Source organism: Syngnathus scovelli, chromosome 1, assembly GCF_024217435.2.
Source record: "Syngnathus scovelli strain Florida chromosome 1, RoL_Ssco_1.2, whole genome shotgun sequence".
Classification (NCBI taxonomy): Eukaryota; Metazoa; Chordata; class Actinopteri; order Syngnathiformes; family Syngnathidae; genus Syngnathus; species Syngnathus scovelli.
In genome coordinates this window covers 3,128,361-3,149,260 of record NC_090847.1, presented here as the reverse complement: position 1 = coordinate 3,149,260, position 20,900 = coordinate 3,128,361, and the positions used below count along the sequence as shown (strand labels likewise).

At 47.6% G+C, this 20,900-nt stretch overlaps 1 non-coding gene across 1 annotated transcript in view; it reads right to left on the bottom strand.

The window, feature by feature from the left end:
• LOC125980778 (uncharacterized) overlaps positions 1-20,900 on the bottom strand; it is a 95,334-nt gene that overhangs the window by 46,891 nt on the left and 27,543 nt on the right. The window contains exon 2 of the transcript XR_011087991.1: positions 17,791-17,952. This is a non-coding gene — a transcript (uncharacterized protein). The remainder of the gene's footprint in view (positions 1-17,790; positions 17,953-20,900) is intronic.

The following is a 20,900-nucleotide window of genomic DNA, read 5'->3' as shown; positions in this document are numbered from 1 at the left end:
AGTTTGCATGTTCTCCCCGGGCCCGCGTGGGTTTTCTCCGGGCACTCCGGTTTCCTCCCACATTCCAAAAACATGCTTGGTAGGCCGACTGAAGACTCCAAATTGTCCCTAGGTGTGAGTGTGAGTGCGGTTGGTTGTCAGTCTCTGTGTGCCCTGCGATTGGCTGGCAACCAGTTCAGGGTGTCCCCCGCCCACTGCCCGATGACGGCTGGGATAGGCTCTAGCAAGCCCGCGACCCCCGTGGGGACTAAGCGGTTCAGAAAATGGATGGATGGATGGATAAAAATCCAAACCTTTGATCTATTTCTTTAAACAATTTATATCACGCCACTATTCTCACAGTGGCGTGATATAAATGGTTGATCGAATTGACTAACAATATTGCTTTAAGCTATTACCGAATACATTTTAGCCAAGCAAAGAAATCAAAAAGTAAAAATCACATTTGTGCTTTTCCAAACAATTTATGTCACGCCACTATTCTCACAGTGGCGGGCCCCTTGATCGAATTGACTAACAATATTGCTTTAAGTTGTTACAGAATACATTTGAGCCAAGCAAAGAAATCAAAAAGTAAAAATCACATGTTTGCTTCTCCAAACAATTTATTTCACGCCACTATTCTCACAGTGGCGGGCCCCTTGATCAAATTGACTAACAATATTGCTTTAAGCTGTTACAGAATACATTTTAGCCAAGCAAAGAAATCAAAAAGTAAAAACCACATTTGTGCTTCCATGCGTGACTCACAATCCGACACCGTGTTCCTGTTTTATTTCTATTTTTACTAGCTTAGCTTATTTTGGCCCCTATTTGGTCTCATGTTTCGGTCTGGTGCCATCTTTTGGACAAATTTGGAATTTCAGCTCTGCCAATTTATTCAGTAATCCTTAATTCAAATTTTGTACCATCTGCCGCTAAAATTTGGAATTTCGACTCTACCAATTTATTCCTGTGAACAATCCATATTTACCCTTTACACAATCTCTTATCCCCATGTTACATGACAGGTCCTGAGTCAGGATTACTTAAAAGTTAGTTCTTCAAAATTAACTATTGTTAAACTGGTAAAGGGGGGGGTTGTTGGTTAAACCAGTCAACCTCCATTGCCGTTCCAAATTTCACCAGAAGATGGTGCCAAATTTAGATTGACTTGACATAGGATGGAAATTAAATTGTTATTGACTAGAGAAACAAGACCTGTCTGAATTACACATAGCGACACACAATTTGGGATTATTTTATATTATTTTGTTTTACTATAATATACTTCCCCTCCGTGAGTCGTCACCTTATCGTGGTGGAGGGGTTTGCGTGCCCCTATGATCCTAGGAGCCATGTTGTCGTGGGCTTCATGCCCCTGGTAGGGTCACCCATGGCAAACGGGTCCTAGGTGAGGGGTCAGACAAAGCACGGCTCACCCAACCCCCTTATGACGAAAAACACAAATGGACTTTGTTTTCCCTCGCCCGGACGCGGGTCACCGGGGCCTCCCTCTGGAGCCAGGCCTGGAGGCGGGGCTCGAAGGCAAGCGTTTGGTGGCCGGGCCTTCGCCCATGGGGCCCGGCCGGGCATAGCCTGAAATGGAAACGTGGGTACCCCTTCCCATGGGCTCACCACCTGTGGGAGGGGCCGAAGGGGTCGGCTGCAATGTGAGCTGGGCAGGGACCTTGGCGGTCTGATCCCCGGCTGCAGAAGCTGGCTCTTGGGACATGGAATGTCACCTCTCTGGCTGGAAAGGAGCCCGAGCTGGTGTGCGATGCAGAAAAATTCCGACTAGATATAGTCGGACTAGCCTCTAAGCACAGTTTGGGTTCCGGTACAAGCCCTTTCGAGAGGGGCTGGACTCTCTTCCACTCTGGAGTTGCCCACGGTGAGAGGCGTCGAGCAGGTGTGGTCTGTACACCAAACGGCAGCTCAGAGTACCCACCCTTCTTGGGGTCCCTGGAGGACGTGCTGGAGAGCGCTCCTTCTGGGGACTCCATCGTTCTACTGGGTGACTTCAATGCTCACGTGGGCAATGACAGTGAGACCTGGAAGGGCGTGATTGGGAGGAACGGCCCCCCCGATCTGAACCCGAGCGGTGTTCTATTGTTGGACTTCTGTGCTCGACACAGATTTTCAATAATGAACACCATGTTCAAGCATAAGGGTGTCCATGTGTGCACTTGGCACCAGGACACCCTAGGCCGCAGTTCGATGATCGACTTTGTAGTCGTGTCGTCGGATTTGCGGCCGCATGTTTTGGACACTCGGGTGAAGAGAGGGGCGGAGCTGTCAACTGATCACCACCTGGTGGTGGGTTGGCTCCGATGGTGGGGCAAGATGCCGGTCCGACCTGGCAGACCCAAACGCTCTGTGAGGGTCTGCTGGGAACGTCCGGCAGAATCTCCTATCAGGAAGAGCTTCAACTCCCACCTCCGGCAGAGCTTTTCCCATGTCCCAGGGGAGCCGGGGGACATTGAGTCTGAGTGGACCATGTTCCACGCCTCCATTATTGAGGCGGCCGACCGGAGCTGTGGCCGTAAGGTCGTTGGTGCCTGTCGTGGCGGCAATCCTCGAACCCGCTGGTGGACACCGGCGGTAAGGGATGCCGTCAAGCTGAAGAAGGAGTCCTATCGGGCCGTTTTGGCCTGCGGGACTCCGGAGGCAGCTGACAGGTACCGGATGGCCAAGCGGAACGCGGCTTCGGCGGTTGCTGAGGCAAAAACCCGGGCGTGGGAGGAGTTTGGTGAGGCCATGGAGAATGACTTTCGGACGGCTTCGAGGAAATTCTGGTCCACCATCCGGCGTCTCAGGAGGGGGAAGCAGTGCAACGTCAACACTGTTTACAGTGGGGATGGCGTGCTGCTGACCTTGACTCGGGACGTCGTGAGTCGGTGGGGAGAATATTTCGAAGACCTCCTCAATTCCACCTACACGCCTTCCATTGAGGAAGCAGGGCCTGGAGACTCTGAGGCGGATTCTCCAATCTCTGGGGTCGAAGTCACTGAGGTAGTTAAAAAACTCCTCGGTGGCAAGGCCCCGGGGGTGGATGAGATCCGCCCGGAGTTCTTAAAGGCTCTGGATGTTGTGGGGCTGTCATGGCTGACACGCCTCTACAACGTTGCGTGGACATCGGGGACAGTGCCTCTGGATTGGTAGACTGGGGTGGTGGTTCCCCTCTTTAAGAAGGGGGACCGGAGGGTGTGTTCCAATTACAGGGGAATCACACTCCTCAGCCTCCCTGGTAAGGTCTATTCAGGGGTGCTGGAGAGGAGGGTCCGTCGGGAGGTCGAAACTCGGATTCAGGAGGAGCAGTGTGGCTTTCGTGCTGGCCGTGGAACAGTGGACCAGCTCTACACCCTCGGCAGGATCCTCGAGGGTGCATGGGAGTTCGCCCAACCAGTCCACATGTGTTTTGTGGACTTGGAGAAGGCGTTCGACCGTGTCCCTCGGGAGGTTTTGTGGAGGGTGCTTCGGGAGTACAGGGTGCCGAGCCGACCGATAAGGGCGGTTCGGTCCCTTTATCACCGATGCCAGAGTCTGGTCCGCATTTCCGGCAGTAAGTCGGATTCGTTCCCAGTGAGGGTTGGACTCCGCCAAGGCTGCCCTTTGTCACCGATTCTGTTCATAATTTTTATGGACAGAATTTCTAGGCGCAGCCAAGGCGTTGAGGGGGTCCGGGTTGGGGACCTCAGCATCGCGTCTCTGCTTTTTGCAGATGACGTGGTGCTGTTGGCTTCTTCAGGCCGTGATCTCCAGCTCTTGCTGGAACGGTTCGCAGCCGAGTGTGAAGCGGTCGGGATGAGGGTCAGCACCTCCAAATCCGAGTCCATGGTCCTTGATCGGAAAAGGGTGGAATGCCCTCTCCGGATCGGGGATGAGATCCTGCCCCAAGTGGAGGAGTTCAAGTATCTTGGAGTCTTGTTCACGAGTGAGGGGAGGATGGAGCGTGAGATCGACAGGCGGATCGGTGCAGCGTCGGCAGTAATGCGGACCCTGTACCAGTCCGTTGTGGTGAAGAGGGAGCTGAGCCAAAAGGCAAAGCTCTCAATTTACCGGTCGATTTACGCTCCTACCCTCACCTATGGTCACGAGCTATGGGTCGTGACCGAAAGAACGAGATCTCGGATACAAGCGGCCAAAATGAGTTTTCTCCGCAGGATGTCCGGGCTCTCCCTTAGAGATAGGGTGAGAGGCTCGGTCATCAGGGAGAGACTCGGAGTAGAGTCGCTACTCTTCCACGTTGAGAGGAGCCAGATGAGGTGGCTCGGGCATCTTATCAGGATGCCTCCTGGACGCCTCCCTGGGGAGGTGTTCCGGGCATGTCCCACCGGTAGGAGACCCCGGGGACGACCCAGGACGCGTTGGAGAGACTATGTCTCTCAGCTGGCCTGGGAACGCCTTGGGATCCCCCGGGATGAGCTGGAAGAAGTGGCTGGGGAGAGGGAAGTCTGGGAGTCCCTCCTAAAGCTTCTGCCCCCGCGACCCGACCCCGGATAAGCGGAAGAAGATGGATGGATGTATGGATAATATACTTTGAAACAGCTTGATTATTTTAATCTGCTAACTAGGAGAACCCATGAGCATAGTTACGATTATGTGTTAAAGTGACTACAGTGAAAACATGTTCTATTGTTGCAATTTTTAATCTATATCAAACATGTATTTAACAATGATGTTCCATTTACACATGAATGTACACTGCTCAAAAAAATTAAAGGAACACTTTGAAAACACATCAGAATTCAACGGTGAATTTTTTGGGGGGGGGATATCGATACTGATATGGAGTTTAATGTCTCAGGAACAAAAGGATGCCACATCTTTTGATGGAAATAAAAGTTTTCAGCCTACAGAGGGCTCAGTATACAGACACCCCAAAAATCAAAGTGAAAAAATGATATGGCAGGCTCGTCCTTTTTGCCTGAATTCAATTTCTGCAACTCAAAATTCTTTTCAATATCTTGTGTGGCCCCCACGAGCTTGTATGCATGCTTTGACAACGTCGCGGCATGCTCCTAATAAGACAACGGATGGTGTCTTGTGAGATGTCCACCCAGATCTGTCTAAGGCAGGGGTGTCAAACTAATTTTTGTCGCGGGCCGCATTGTACTCATAGTTTCCGTCGGAGTGCCATTATGACTGTCAATGCATATATTATATAAATTATAGGCTACACAACAAACGGATGAATAATGAGCTTTGAAATCAGACACTAGTAATAATTGTTCATATATTTTAAAAAGAAGCATGGTAATAGAAATTGGTAGCAATATCTGTAATTTTTAAAAGTGAAGACAATTCGCAATTTTAGTATTGTCACATGAAGTCAATGCACAATTTGTCTTCGCGGGCCAGATAAAATGATGTGGCGGGCCGTATCTGGCCCCGGGGCCTTGAGTTTGACACCTGTGGTCTAAGGGCATCAGTGAGCTCCTGTAAAGTCTGAGGAGCAACCTGGCGACGTATGATGGACCGAAACATTATGTCCCAAAGGTGTTCTATCGGGTTTAGATCAGGTGATCATGAGGGCCATTCAATTGTGTCAATTCCTTCATCCTCCAGATACTGTCTGCATACTCTTGCCACAATAGGCCGGGCATTGTTGTGGATCAGAAGGAACCCAGGACCTACTCCACCAGCGTAGGGTCTGACCATGGGTGCAAGGATTTCATCCCGATACCTAACGGCAGTCAGACTGCCGTTCTCTAGCCTGTAGAGGTCTGTTCGTCCCTCCATGGAAATGACCCACCACCAAACCAGTCATGCTGAATGATGTTGCAGGCAGCATAGCGTTCTCCTTGGCTTCTCCAGACCCTTTCACGTCTATTACAGGTGCTCAGGGTAAACCTGCTCTCATTTGTGAAAAGCACAGGGCGCCAGTGGCAGACTTGCCAATTCTGGTGTTCTATGGCAAATGCCAATCGAGCTCCACGGTGCTGAGCAATGAGCACAGGAAACACTACATGACGTCGTGCCCTGAGGCCACCCTTGGGAAGTCTGTTTCTGACTGTTTCGGCAGAGACATTCACACCAGTAGCCTGGCTGGAGGTCATTCTGTAGGGCTCGGGCAGTGCTCAACCTGTTCCTTCTTGCACAAAGCAGCAGATATCGGTCCTGCTGATGGAATGAGAACCGTCTACGGCCCTGTCCAGCTCTCCTAGAGTAACTGCCTGTCTCCTGGAATCTCCTCCATGCTCTGGAGATTGTATTGGGAGACCCATAAAATCTTCTTGCAACAGCACGCATGGATGTGCCATCCTGGAGGAGTTGGACAATCTGCGCGACTTCAGGAGGGTTAAAAAAAATTGCCTCATGCTCCCAGTCGTGATAATGACTCTAGCTAAAGCCAACACTTGTGGAAAAACAGTTAAAAAAGATCAAGAGGGACGAACTTGAAATGGCCTCCACCTGCAAAATCAGCCCTGTTTTGGGGACCATCTCGTTGTTGCCCCTCTAATGCACTTGTTAATTCCATCAACACCAATGCAGCTGAAACGGAATAACAACCCCCTCTGACCAAAACCTTATCAGAAAAGTCTAATTGAATTCATGCCATACACTGATAAAAAACTGTTCCTTTAATTTTTTTGAGCAGTGTATAAATGTGAACAAAGACAGAAAGGAAGCAGGGGTTAATAGTGATACTGTGTGGTGGAAGACTGCGATCCCACGCATGAGCGTGACCAGAGGTCACGTTCATCCGGTTGAGGCCCGGGCAGGTTGTAACGTTAACGGTGATGCTACTTGGTGGAGGACCGCAGATGACTCATGAGCCTGAACCAGAGGTCATCCCATCCGGTTGAGGTTGGAGATGCAGTTGCAGTCTATTTTAGAATCAGTCCTGGGAAACACAGGTATATGATGTAATGGAAAAACTGGTAAGTGACCAAGTTGGCGTAGGACCTACGTACGGAGGCCTATAAAGAGGTCGTCCTGACAAAGAACAGGGCGCGCTCGCACGCTATCCCCATCAGGACTTTGCCCCTGCGAGCTGCCCGTGGGTCAAGAACGTCAATTATACAAAGATAGATTTTTCATTCTTTTTGAGATAATAATAATAATTCATTAAATTTGTATAGCGCTTTTCAAAAACCCAAAGACGCTTACAGGGAACAAGGCAAAGACAAAAAGGTAGGAGGGGGACGGTGAAGAGACAATGGGATAAAGTTAAGAAGAGGACACCAGTTATGGGTAGGGGACGCCATGGGCTTGAGAAAAGAGGTACGTTTTTAGACGGGACTTAAATATGGGGAGTGTGGGTGAGTCAGACAGACTGAGAGAGAGAGTTCCGGAGTCGGGGTGCTGTGCAAGAGAAGGCTCTGTCACCGAAGGATTTGAGTTTAGATTTTGGGACTGTCAGACGTGAAGTATTGGAGGATCGGAGGGGACGGTTGGGGCGGTAGGGAATAAGGCGGTCGGATAGGTAAGTGGGAGCCAGGTGGTGAAGGGCTTTGAAGGTGAGGAGGAGTATCTTGAAGATTATACTCTCCTTGATGGGGACCCAGTGAAGAGAATAGAGAACAGGCGTGATATGTTCGCAGGACCGGGTGTGGGTAAGGAGGCGAGCAGCAGAGTTTTGGACTAGTTGAAGTCTATGGAGTGAGTGAGCAGTGATTCCAGTGAGAAGGGAGTTGCAGTAGTCAAGCCGGGATGAGATGAGCGCGTGAATGAGGGATTTAGCGGCAAGGAGAGAGAGGCAGTGTCGGATTTTGGCGATGCGTCGGAGGTGGAAGTAGGAGGTCTTCACAACTGAGCTAACATGAGGGTGGAAGGACAGTGTAGGGTCGAAAATAACGCCAAGGTTGCGTGCCAGAGGGGAGGGAGTGATGGTTGAGGAGTAAATGGTGAGTGTGATGGATCCAGTTTTATTGAGGGGGGATTTAGTGCCTATGAGGAGGAGCTATATTTTGTCACTGTTGAGTTAGAGAAAGTTGTGGGTCAGCCATGTTTTTATTGTAGAGATGCAGGTTTCAAGGTGGTTGAGGGGACGGTTTTGGGTTGGTGTGGTGCGTATATAGATCTGGGTGTCATCAGCGTAGCAGTGGAAGTCCAGATTAAGTTTGCGAATGACATTACCAAGGGAAAAGAGGTAACAGATGAATAGGAGGGGGCCAAGAACAAGAGGATAAGAGCTGGCAAAGCGTGATTGGGTTTACAGTCTTAATGTTGCGGTAGGAGATGGTGCGTTTTGTGGAATTATGAGGCGAGGATAGAGTGGCGGAGAAGAGGATGCAGAGATGATCTGACAGTGGGAAGGCGAGAGGATAGGGGTTGGATGTGAGTGGAAAGGAGGAGCAAACTATATCCAGGAAGTTGATGTGCTTGATGAGATGGAAGCAGTCCAGAAGAGAGATGAAGTCGGACGTCAGTGGGGCAGTTGGCTGGTTGATGTGGATGTTGACGTCACCGATGAGTAGGAGGCGATAGGAGACTGCGGATACGATGGTGATGAGTTCAGAGAGTTCAGAAAGAAAAAGACGGATGTGACTTTGGGGGGGCGGTAGATGAGAACAGCAGTAGTAGAGTTAGGGAGGGAAAAAGCGAGATATTCAAAGGTTGAAATAGATGGGAGGTTGAGGTTCAATTCAGTGATGGGTAGGGACTGCTTATGGAGGACAGCAATGCCACCCCCTCGCCCAGAGAGGCAGGGTTTGGCGATGTAGCTGTAGTTGGACGGAGTGGCTTGGTTGAGAGCAAAGAAATCCAGGGCCTGTTGCCATGTTTCACAGAGAAGGAGGAGATCCAAGTTATTGTCCAGTAGTAGTTAAAAAATAACTGGTGATTTGTTGGAGCGGGAGCAAAAGTTCAGCAGTGCGAAGGAGATGGATGGAGGAGCGGGATGGGGGGCGGAGGTTGTTGAGGTTGGCAGTATGGGATGTGGGGGTGACGGGGCAGCAGCAGCAGGGAGCCGTTGATTATAGTTGAGGCGATGAAGACCAGCAGCAGTGTAGACAAATGGGCGAGAAGTTGGTGGAATAGGAGCCCGGAGTAGCAGAAGTGATAGTTCATGGAAGAGATGAGACGTGACAGCAGCTGGGAATAATCCAGATAAAATGCAAGAAGTGGCTAGTAGCTGATTAGCTAGAAGTTGGTAGGCAGTGAAATGCATGGAAGCAGCAGTGGACCGAGTAGTGATGTTGGTGCAATGGGTGGTGGTGTTGGTCGATCCCGACTGTACCCGCACAAACGGCAAGCCCCAGTGTGTCATGGCGGCACACAGCCAAGCCACGACCGGCTAGCTCGCAGCGAGCGTGTGCTCTCCCTGAGGACGCCGGCCGAGTGGCCAGAGAGTTGGGTCAAAGTTGTTTGCAGAGCCAAGAGCGAGCAGCCACAGGCTCAGAGCTGGGAGGCAGGAGGGTCCGGTGGTGATTTGGCTAGCTGGCTAACATAGCTCGGAGTCCGAGGGAGCGGGAACAGAGAGGTGAAGTGAAGACAATTTGCAATTTTAGTATTGACACATGAAGTCAATGCACAATTTGTCTTCGCGGGCCAGATAAAATGATGTGGCGGGCCGTATCTGGCCCCCGGGCCTTTAGTTTGACACCTGTGCTCTAATCCGAAAGACAAGCGTAGTGATCATGAGATGAGATGAGACCAAAATCTACTAAGATGAATTTCTAGAGTCTTCGAATTGGACTTTGTCAAATTTTAAGCTTAAAGACAAGGAGATGGGGAACTCAGTGCAGCAGGTAAAAGCCATTTTAAGGCGGCGTCCTCTCATTCCTTTAAGCCAGCCTGTCTTCTCAAACTGAATTCAGATTTTTGGAACAAGGAGAACTGATCCCTCGACTTTTCCACCAAATAGCATTTTATACCTTTTGTCTCTTACCCTTTTTACTATTTGAGAGTTTTGCAATCGAGAGAACTTCGAGACTGAATAATTTTTGCACTATTGAGATTGGTGAGTGGAATTATTGTTGTTTGTTCGAATGATGGAGACTTGTAATTATTTTTCTTGCTTATTCGATACATTTCATCTTGATCCTTAATTCGGTTATCATTTGTTTCGTATTAACTATGTGGAGCATGGTTTTATATGCAGTAATTAGAACCTTAAATCTCTTTTGTTTCTCTACCATCGTCATACTGTAAACCGTTCAGTTCTTTTTGAAGTGAAGACAGCTTTTATTCTTGACATCAGGAAGTGTCATATCTGGTTCGAAATAGTTAATTTAAGATTCAGCAAGTGAGGGAGCGCGCTAGTGTAAACGAATCCCCGCGATCTTAAAGACAGCTTAAAATATTCGAGACTTTACAAGTGCAACAAATCAAAGGAAGATAGCCGCCAGAAGAAAAATGGCGTAGTCATTCTGACGCCGTGTTTCAACAGATTACCATATTTTTCGGACTATCAATCGCATTTTTTTTTCATAGTTTGGGTGGGGGGGGCGACTTATACTGAGGAGCGACTTATATGGAAATTTTTTCACAAATTTTCAAAATTAAAAAAAAAAAAAAAAAAAAAGAAAAGTGAAACCGCGATAAACGAACCGCAATGTAGCATGGGATTACTGTAATTTGAATTTCAAGTGACGTCAGCGGCACGGCAGTTATTTTACATAAAGGACAAAGATTCGATCACGGGATGACGAACTACCGGCATCATTAGCGGCTCGGAGGACAAGAGTTGAAGGATTTAATGGTTTGGAGTGACACAGAAGGTTTGAAAAACTATTATGGCTTTTACGAACGCCCGGTCCTACTCTACGGAGCTCTCTTTCACCTCCGTGGATGGAAGTCGGGGGCCGAGGCTCGGCCGGGTGGCTGTCCGGGTACGGTGGATGGGGCTCGGACATGGCTTTTACACAAGCCCGGTCCTATTCTACGGAGCTCTCTTCCACCTCCGTGGCTGGAAGTCAGGGGCCGGCGGTCGGCAGCTGGCTGTTCGGGAATGGTGGATGAGGGTCGGACACTGCTCCTACGCACGCCCTGTCCTACTCTATGGAGGTCCCAGCCACCTCCGTGGCTGGAAGTGCCACCTCCGGGGATGGAAGTCCACGCCGCCACACGCCTCGAAGTCGACGCCGGTACCAGGGGCCGTGTGGCGGTGAACTATTTATGTTATAGTTATTTGATATATTTTATCTCGTGTAGCAACTTGTATATGTTTTTATCGTTATAGTTCAGTAGTTGTTGGTTGTTGAACTCTTGTTTTGTTAAATAAAGAGCCGTTTACCAAATCCACGTCTTTCCTTGTACTTTGTTAACGCTACAATATAGTTATATACTAGATTTGTGGAATAACAACGAGGCAGACGTCAGGGCGCACGCGCAGCGTTGTTGACAAAGGACGAGGAATTTGATCGATGGATTTAATGATTTGGAGTGACAGATGGTTTGATAATATTATTGCTTATATAATAGTTATTTGATATATAATTTATACGTCGTTATATGGGCCTGTGGAATATTTTGAAGTGTAACCGCTGTCAGCGGCACGCACCCGGCATTGTTGACATAAAGGATGATCGATGGATTTAATGAATTGGAGTGACACAGATGGTTTTATAAACGTGTTATTTATGTTAAAGTTATTTGAATAACTCTGAATGTTACGTCAGGCCCGTTCTCAGCTCTTCGTTTGTGTTTATGTCATGTTAGCATGCTTGCTTGGGGCCGTGTGGCGGTGAACTATTTATGTTACAGTTATTTGATATATTTTATTTCGTGTAGCAACTTGTATATGTTTTTATCGTTACAGTTCAGTAGTTGTTGGCTCGTTGAACTCTTGTTTTGTTAAATAAAGAGCCGTTTACCAAACCCACGTCTTTCCTTGTACTTTATTAACGCTACAATATAGTTATATACTAGATCTGCGGAATAACGATGAGGCTGACGTCAGGGCGCACGCACGGCGTTGTTGACAACGGATGAGGAATTTGATCGATGGATTTAATGATTTGGAGTGACACAGATGGTTTGATAATATTATTGCTTATATAATAGTTATTTGATATATAATTTATACGTCGTTATATGGGCCTGTGGAATATTTTGAAGTGCAACCGCCGTCAGCCGCGCACACCCGGCATTGTTGACATAAAGGATGATCGATGGATTTAATGAATTGGAGTGATACAGATGGTTTTATAAACGTGTTATTTATGTAATAGTTATTTGAATAACTCTGAATGTTACGTCAGGCCCGTTCTCAGCTCTTCGTTTGTGTTTATGTCACATTAGCATACCTATCGTTTAGCCTGTTGTTGCTCGTTCATGTCTGTTCTTGGTGTTGGATTTTGTCGAATAAATTTCCCCCAAAATGCGACTTGTACTCCGGAGCAACTTATATATGTTTTTTTTTTTCACGTTATTGTGCATTTTATGGCTAATGCGACCTATATTCCGGAGCGACGTTTAGTCCGAAAAATACGGTACTCTACACGAGCTTCAAAATGACTTTAGAGCAGGGATGTCAAAGTCAAACACACCGAGGGCCAAAAAAACAAATTTGCTACAAGCCGAGGGCCGGACTGGTTCAATGTTTATTAAAATATATCGGAATGATTGCACATAGCCTTTTGAACTAAGACGTCATCTGATGGCGCCGCGGATGGCTGCCACGGTGAGTCGCTCTCTGTTTCTTTGTCTTATTTTGTGTGTTTTCTGTGTCTTCTGCTGTCCATCCCGGATCACTTTTACTAGAGAAGCACTGTTAAACATCGGTCAGTCTTCTTCTGGTATTTTCTCTCCTGTTCTCTCTGATTCAGATTGTTTGTCGGAGATTTTAGCCGGAGCGGCGGTGCTATACAAGCTAGCGCGACGGCGGCGACGCGGAAAACGAGCGGGAGCCCTCGTAAAGCTGAGGCAAAGAGGGTTCCGTTCTGCCCTACCGTCAATTCATCTGGCGAATGTCCGCTCCCTGGCGAACAAGATGGACGAACTGCTGCTCCTCACTTCAAGGAACACGGACTTCAGCAGATCCGCCGCGCTGTGTTTTGTTGAGACGTGGCTTAGCGAACGAACCCCCCACCACGCCATGGAGTTAGCTGGGTTTCGGCTAACGCGTGCAGATCGCAGCGCGGAGCTCTCCGGAAAATCAAAGGGAGGTGGTCTCTGTTTCTACATTAATGAACGTTGGTGTACCGATGTCATGGTGTTGAAAGAGTTTTGCAGCCCTCTCCTAGAAACACTTTTCATAAACTGCCGGCCGTTCTATTCACCACGGGAGTTCTCCTCGATCGTCATGGCGGCTGTTTACATCCCACCACACGCACGTGCGAGTGAAGCCACGCAGATGCTGGCTGACCAGGTGACAGATATGGAGAAACTTCTACCAAATTCACTAATCATTGTTCTGGGTGATCTTAACAGGGCGAACCTCACACACGAACTCCCCAGATACAGACAGCACATAACGTGTCCCACCAGAGGGGCACAGACACTGGACCACTGCTACACCGTAATTAAGGATGCATACCACTCTGTGGCTCGTGCAGCTTTAGGACTCTCGGACCACTGTCTAGTTCATCTGGTCCCTGCCTACAGACAGAAACTAAAAACTTCTAAGCCTGTGGTGAGGACTGTCAGGAAGTGGACAGTGGAGTCAAGGCAGGACCTCCAAGCCTGCTTTGACTGCACCGATTGGAGTGTTTTTGATGCTGCAAATTCAGACTTGCATGAACTCACTGACACTGTCACATCATACATCAGTTTTTGTGAGGATCTGTGTGTGCAGACTAAGACCTTCTGCACGTACAACAACGACAAACCTTGGTTTACACCGAACCTTAGGAGGCTGCGCAAAGTCAAGGAGGAGGCCTACAGGAGCGGCGACCGGGACCTGTTCAAGCAGACCAGAAACACACTGAACCGAGAGGTCAGGAAAGCCAGGAGGTGTTACGGGGAGAGCCTGGAGAGACACCTCTCTGCCAATCCTGATCCCTCAACAGTGTGGAAAGGCCTGCAGAGCATCACGGGCTTCAAGAAACGAACCCCCCGTCCTGTGGAGAGCCCAAGGCTCGCTGACCAGCTAAACAGGTTCTACTGCAGGTTTGATCGGTCCTCCCACACAACGGGACCTCCTGCAGCACAATCCACACAATCCACATACTCACCTCCCCCCACAACTGCTCTGTCCACACCTCCATCACCGTGGTCACCGACTCTCTCTCTTGCAGAGGCCGCGCCCGCACTCCAGATTCGCGAGGAGGAAGTGCGCCAGATGTTCCGGAGACAAAAGATCAGGAAGGCACCGGGCCCAGACGGCGTGTCACCTTCCTGCTTGAAAGTCTGCGCTGAGCAGCTGGCGCCCACCTTTGCACGGATCTTCAACCGTTCCCTGGAGCTGTGTGAGGTGCCCTCGTGCTTCAAGAGCTCCACCATCGTTCCAGTGGCCAAGAAGCCCGCCATCACAGGTATGAATGACTATAGACCTGTTGCACTGACATCTGTGGTCATGAAATCTTTCGAGAGGTTAGTACTGAACCACCTGAAGGATGTCACGGGCCCCCTGCTGGACCCCCTCCAGTTCGCCTACCGGGCAAACAGGTCGGTAGATGATGCGGTCAACATGGGACTGCACTACATCCTGCAACACCTGGACACCCCAGGAAAGTACGCCAGGATCCTGTTTGTGGACTTCAGCTCGGCGTTCAACACCATCGCTCCTGACATCCTCCAACAGAAGCTCATCCAGCTTGCGGTGCCTGCCTCCACCTGTCAGTGGATCACCAGCTTCCTGACCAACAGGAGACAGCGTGTGAGGCTGGGGAGCATCACATCTGACACCCTGACCACCAACACTGGAGCCCCTCAGGGATGCGTCCTCTCCCCACTGCTCTTCTCCCTCTACACCAACGATTTCTCCGCAAGTGACTCTTCCGTGAAGCTCCTGAAGTATGCAGACGACACCACTCTCATCGGGCTGATCCAGAACGGTGATGAGACTGCGTACAGACAGGAGGTGGAGCGGCTGGTCCACTGGTGCAGCCAAAACCACCTGGACCTGAACCCGCTCAAGACCGTGGAGATGACAGTGGACTTCAGGCGAGTTCCTTCACCACTTTCACCCCTCACTATCCGCAGTAATACTATTCTCTCCACAGACACCTTCAAGTTCCTGGGAACCACAATCTCTCGGGACCTGAAATGGACCGGCCACATAGACTCTGTCCGGAAGAAGGCCCAGCAGAGGCTGTACTTCCTGAGACAGCTCAAGAAGTTCAACCTGCCACGGGAGCTGCTGAAGACCTTCTACACTGCCATCATCCAGTCTGTCCTCTGCACCTCCATCACTGTCTGGTTTGGATCGGCCTCCAAACAAGACAAGCACAGACTGCAACGGACAATAAGGACTGCAGAAAAGATAATTGGAATCAACCTCCCATCTATCCAAGACTTGTACCTGTCCAGGACCAGGAAACGTGCAAGTAACATCTCAACAGACCCTTCGCACCCAGGTTGCAGCCTGTTTGAACTACTCCCCTCCGGACGCCGTTATAGAGCTCTGTACACTAAAACCAGCAGACACAGAGACAGCTTCTTCCCCCAGGCTGTCGCTCTGATGAACTCACACCACTCTTAGAGTCTCAGAGTCATTACTGTGCAATAACATCCCGCTTGCCACACCTTTTTTGTCTACACTGTTTGTACTATGTGTCCTCTCTGCATCCATTGCAGCCTGGTCATCCTAGAAGAGGGACCCTCCCATCTGTGGTCTCTTCTCAAGGTTTCTCATTTCCCCTAGCTGGAGTTTTGAGTTTTTCCTTGCCCTCTTGGGAGTTTAAGATCAGGGGGTGTTTGAGAATATCTTTCGTTCTTCCATGTCCTGAGTGTTGTTGTTAGTCACCTAAATGTTGAACAGAGGCTGTGGTTTACCGAAGTCAAATTCCTTGTTTGGCACGCTCAAACATGGCGAATAAAAAACTCTTGAATCTTGAATCTTGAAGACCTAACACAGTGTACATTATTTAACGATTAAATGAATATGGCAATATTTTGTTATGGCTCTGTCAGTAACTTCAAGGGAAAACATTTTCAACAGCCAAACAGCAAAAAATTCAATTGTTTTAAAAACAAAATGTGTTTCTTAATATCAACATAAATGCATAAGTAAAAGTGCATGCATTATAAACTGAAAATGTATTATTGTGCTGCTCTATGATCTACCGATCATTGCTTTCAAATCGTAAAATAAAAAAATAATCAAATCAGTTGTATTCTTTCTCATGGCTCTTATCTGCAATTTTCCCTTGGTCCATTCAACTGAAAAATAAATATAAATAAATAAAATTCAAAAAATTACGGCACACAGACAAAACAATACTTTTTTCAGAGAAAAATCACGTCTTGTAGAAACAAATGTAAAAATGTAACCGAATTAAAAATCGGAAAATACGTTACTGTTCTGTGATGCTCACTTGTCTGAGGCTGAGCCTGATACTTAGAGGTGTCTCATTGTCTGTACAAGTTCATCAATGTTCGGGGTTAGGCTCTGAGGCTCAAAACCCGTTTTTGATCAACTCTCCTTCTGCAAAGGGCCGGGCTGATTTGGCGATCTCTTTTGCCACAATAAAGCTAGCCTTGGCAGCAGCCTCGCTTTGTGATTTAGCATACGTGAACATAGCCTGTCTGGACTTAAGGCCTCGTTTTAATTCTTCCACCTTCTGTAGCTTATGTTCATATTCCATATTCTTGTCTTGGTCTGTGTGTTTCTTAGACGTTTGATAGTGCCTTCTTAAATTTAATTCTTTCATTACAGCCGCATTTTCTCCACACAGAAGACACACAGGTTTGCCTCTTACCTCCGTAAACATGTACTCTGCCTCCCACCTGGCCTGAAACCCCCTGTTCTCAGCGTCCACCTTACGTTTAGCCATTTTTGAGGAGGGGGGTATCAGAAAGTTGAACTCTGCTCTGACTACTGATGAATAATGAAGCCGCTTGTGCGAGCTGCAGGGACATCGCGGGCTACCGTTGCATTGTGGGAAATGTAGTGTTGGTGCGTGCAAAACACCAGCGGGCGGCTGTGGCCTACGGGCCGGTTCTAATAGTAATTCAATATCATCCAGGGGGCCATAGATAATCAATTCGCGGGCCGGATCTGGCCCGCGGGCCGTAACTCTGACATATGTGCTTTAGAGGGATTGGCATCCTGAAAAGATTAAATTGATTCCTTCAGAATTAATTTCTTAGAGGCGGTCAGAACTCAGAGGGATATTTTCCGAACTTAGCTTATTTACGTAACTCTCGTCTCCCCATGAGAGCTGCGTTAGAGCAGTGGGCCCAAAGGAGAGTTTTAACCCTTTAAAGGAAGAGACGGTCGCTTACATTTGATAAGTGCAGGATTTAACAATATTTAAAAGGACAAGAAATTAATTGAATCATACCCTCTCGAAGTGAGTCGTACCAGACTTAATCAAAACAAATCATTCCACTTTAAAATCAATCCAACCTTGAATTGTAACTCCGCCCGACCCTGTGATTAATAGTAAAATTCACTGGCAGCCCCATGATAATCTCCCAAAAATGTCCGCCTCTAGCGGTCCTCTTTAGAATTAATAGTTTCTTCTGTCAGCAAACACACTCCCAGACAAGTCAACCTTTTTCATTCGCAGTTATGATTTTCACCCAGAACATACAAAGTACTTTTACAATGAATATTAATTTAAAGCCTGTTTCACAATGTTTAAAAATCATTAAAACTGTAGGTAAACATTCAGTGAACGCTTGGCAAACATCAAACGTTTGCAACCTTGGGCGAACACTGAGGAACCATGATGTGAATGTGCATTCATTGCCTTTGCCAACACTCTCAAACATTCGGCCCTCATTTGATATAGGCTAAAATGTTTACTTTACCCCAGTACCTGGAAGTTCTCCACCAGGAGTGTTCGGAAGTGATGTGATTTGGGGAAAAGGTCGCTGGCTATCTTAAGGGCTGCAAGACGGATGTCGGCATGGTTTTGGGTGAGCTGGGACATTAGTGAGCGGTAGACATGATTGATGCAGTCGTTTGATTCCCTACAAGGAATAACACCAGAAATTATTAATTAGAGTGTGAAAACAGTTCAGAGATGCTTCATAAGAAGGCCAACCAACCTACTATGTATATAATTCCAACATGAATCGGGTACATAACACATAAAGCACACACATGCACACACACACACACACACACACACACACACACACACACACACAAATGACCCAAATGAAGATATTGATCAATGACAGTCTTTACTATTGTAACGGAAAGAAAAAATGTGGATATTACTCTAAGAAGCAGTTTAACAGTCGCATCGCCATGGATAGAAAGCTGTTAATAATTCACTTCAATGCCAGTTTATCTGCCAACTTCGGAAAACAAAAATCAGGATTATCCATTGACTTTGGCCAAACCTTTTAACATCATTGCAATATCTGAAACTTGGATTAATGAAGAAAAGTACAAGGACTTTTACCGTAATGGATATAAATTTGTGTACAAGAGCAGGAATAATGAACCAAGTGGAGTGGCACTTTTTATTGAAGACAGCATTGTTTGTGAGACACTGGAGAGCATGTCACTTGTGGTTGAAAATGTATTAGAATGTGTATCAATAGATAATACGTTGGGGAAAGGCAAAAAAAAAAAAAAACTCGTGTTGTGTATGCAGATCTCTTCAAGGTATTAGACAGGATCTTATTTAGAATTCATTTTGTAATATTTCTCAAATTTCTCCCCACATACCACTGATGGACTGTTAAATAGGTCGTCTTAAATATATATATATTGATATATATAAACTGCGCGCTCTGTGGGACCAGAAAAACCTCAACTAATCATTTTCGGCATGAATAATGGCAACATTGGTCAGTTAACTGGTCAATCAATGTTTTCCGTGTTTTATTTCCTTGTTGCTCACTCACGTCACTACGCCAAGTACTGCGCAAGTGCATAACGTGATTAAAACTCTGCAAATTTTGGAGAGTCTGGCTTCGATGTAGTGTTCCCTGCTTGACTTCTGAGTGAAAATTGCTGATGACCGTCATAATGATGAAGGTTTTCGCAAAAGAGAGCCTGTTTTTGAAGTCTTTGAGAAGACAACTTCAAATATGGCGCTCTTGCATGCGAGTGTGGAGGCGTTTCCTATAAACAACAGCGAAAGGTGGGGAGGAGGGTCCTGCACATGTGCAGTATTCAAAAACGGAAAAATGGGCTCTGGTTTCTGAGCTGTCGGAAAGATCATCTGTAACAATCACTTGGGTTAATTGATCGCTACCAGCTCAGTGCCCTAGTGGTAGAGTGTCCGCCCTGAGACTGGAGACAAGATGGCGGCGCGTGCACACGCAGCAGCCACTCTCTGTCCCGTTCGGTGTTTTGTGAGTGTTTACTGAGTGTTTGTCCGGCAGTTTTGTATATGTTCGTCTCGTGTGATACGTCGTGCTACTAGTGCGGCGGGCATGTTCTGCTCAACATTGGCGGAAGTGGGTTTTATGGCGTTCTGGACTTTGGTGCGGAGAGATTAAGGGCGCTCGGACTGGTTCGTCATGGAGCGACGCCGGACTGGCCTGCTCTTCCTCCCCCGGTAGGACTGCGTCGTGAGCTCGGACTGCTCCGTCCTGGAGCATTGTTGGGATGCGTCGGCAGCGGGTCTGCGAGGCAGCGGAAGAGGGGCCAGCGCGGAGACGTCGGGCCAGGCTTGCGGCCAACCCAGCTCACCCAGCCGTGCCTTCCATTCTCCTGGCGTACGTTCGTTGGCGGGACGACAAGATGGGTTGCGTTCGCCTGATAGGATCCACGAACCGGACAGTGCGTGCCTGCTGTGTGCTCGTGTTCACAGTGGCCTGGTTGACTGTCATCTTTCCGGACTCTGCTGTGCATCGGGAGCGGCTAGCGTGCTATCACTCTTATTGTTCATCTTCTTGTTTTATTTTTCCTGTGCTGTTTACTTGTATGTCCGTTGTGAACTCTGGCTTGTCACTCTGGGATAGTGAGAAACGTAATTTCGATCTCTTTGTGTGTCTTGACATGCGGAGGAATTGACAATAAAGGAGACTTTGACTTTGACTTTGACTTTGAAGGTTGTGGGTTCAAACCCCGGCCGGGTCATACTAAAGACTATTAAAATGGGACCCATTTCCTCCCTGCTTGGCACTCAGCATCAAGGGTTGGAATTGGGGGGTTAGATCACCAAATGATTCCCGAGCGCTGCACCGCTGCTGCTCACTGCTCCCCTCTCCCCCAGGGGATGGATCAAAATCACACGGGGATGGGTTATGTAAATGCAGAGGACAAATTTCACCACACCCAGATGTGTGTGTGACGATCATTGGGACTTTAACTTTAACCTGAATCACAATGAGATTTTTATGCGTAGAGATTTCAATTGAATGGTAAACTTCAAAGTCTACGTGAATCTGAATCTGATCATCTCCACAGAGTACCAGACCAGTGCAGGTTAGAGTATTGGAGGAGCTGGAGAAATTTGCTAACTCAAGTATGACAAGTCCTGGGGGAAAAAAAATAAATAAGCTCTGCTCAATCAAGAAAATAAGCTTCATTTCAATCTTCAAAAACTGATTAAATTAGCTAAGATTTATGACAACGTGAACCTGGCAATAAATCAGCATCAAAGATCAAACAACCCAAATGAAGATATTGATACGGAGAGTCATCACTATTGTAATGGAATGGACGAATGCGGCTATTACTCAAAGTAGCAACTTTAATTATGATACTTCAACTGATGAATTTGTCAAGATAATGCATAAATTTAGGGTTTGTCCAATAATCACTGGGCCAAGCAGAATCACTGCACATAGTGCAACTGTAAGACGTAGATAATATCTTTACAAATACAACTGACACGAGAATAATTAGTGTAATTTTAATAAGACACATTTCGGACATCTGCCAGTCTTCTCCATTTGCGATCTAAAACATTTTGTGCCAAAAACCAACGGAAGGAACTTTCAGAAGAATCACA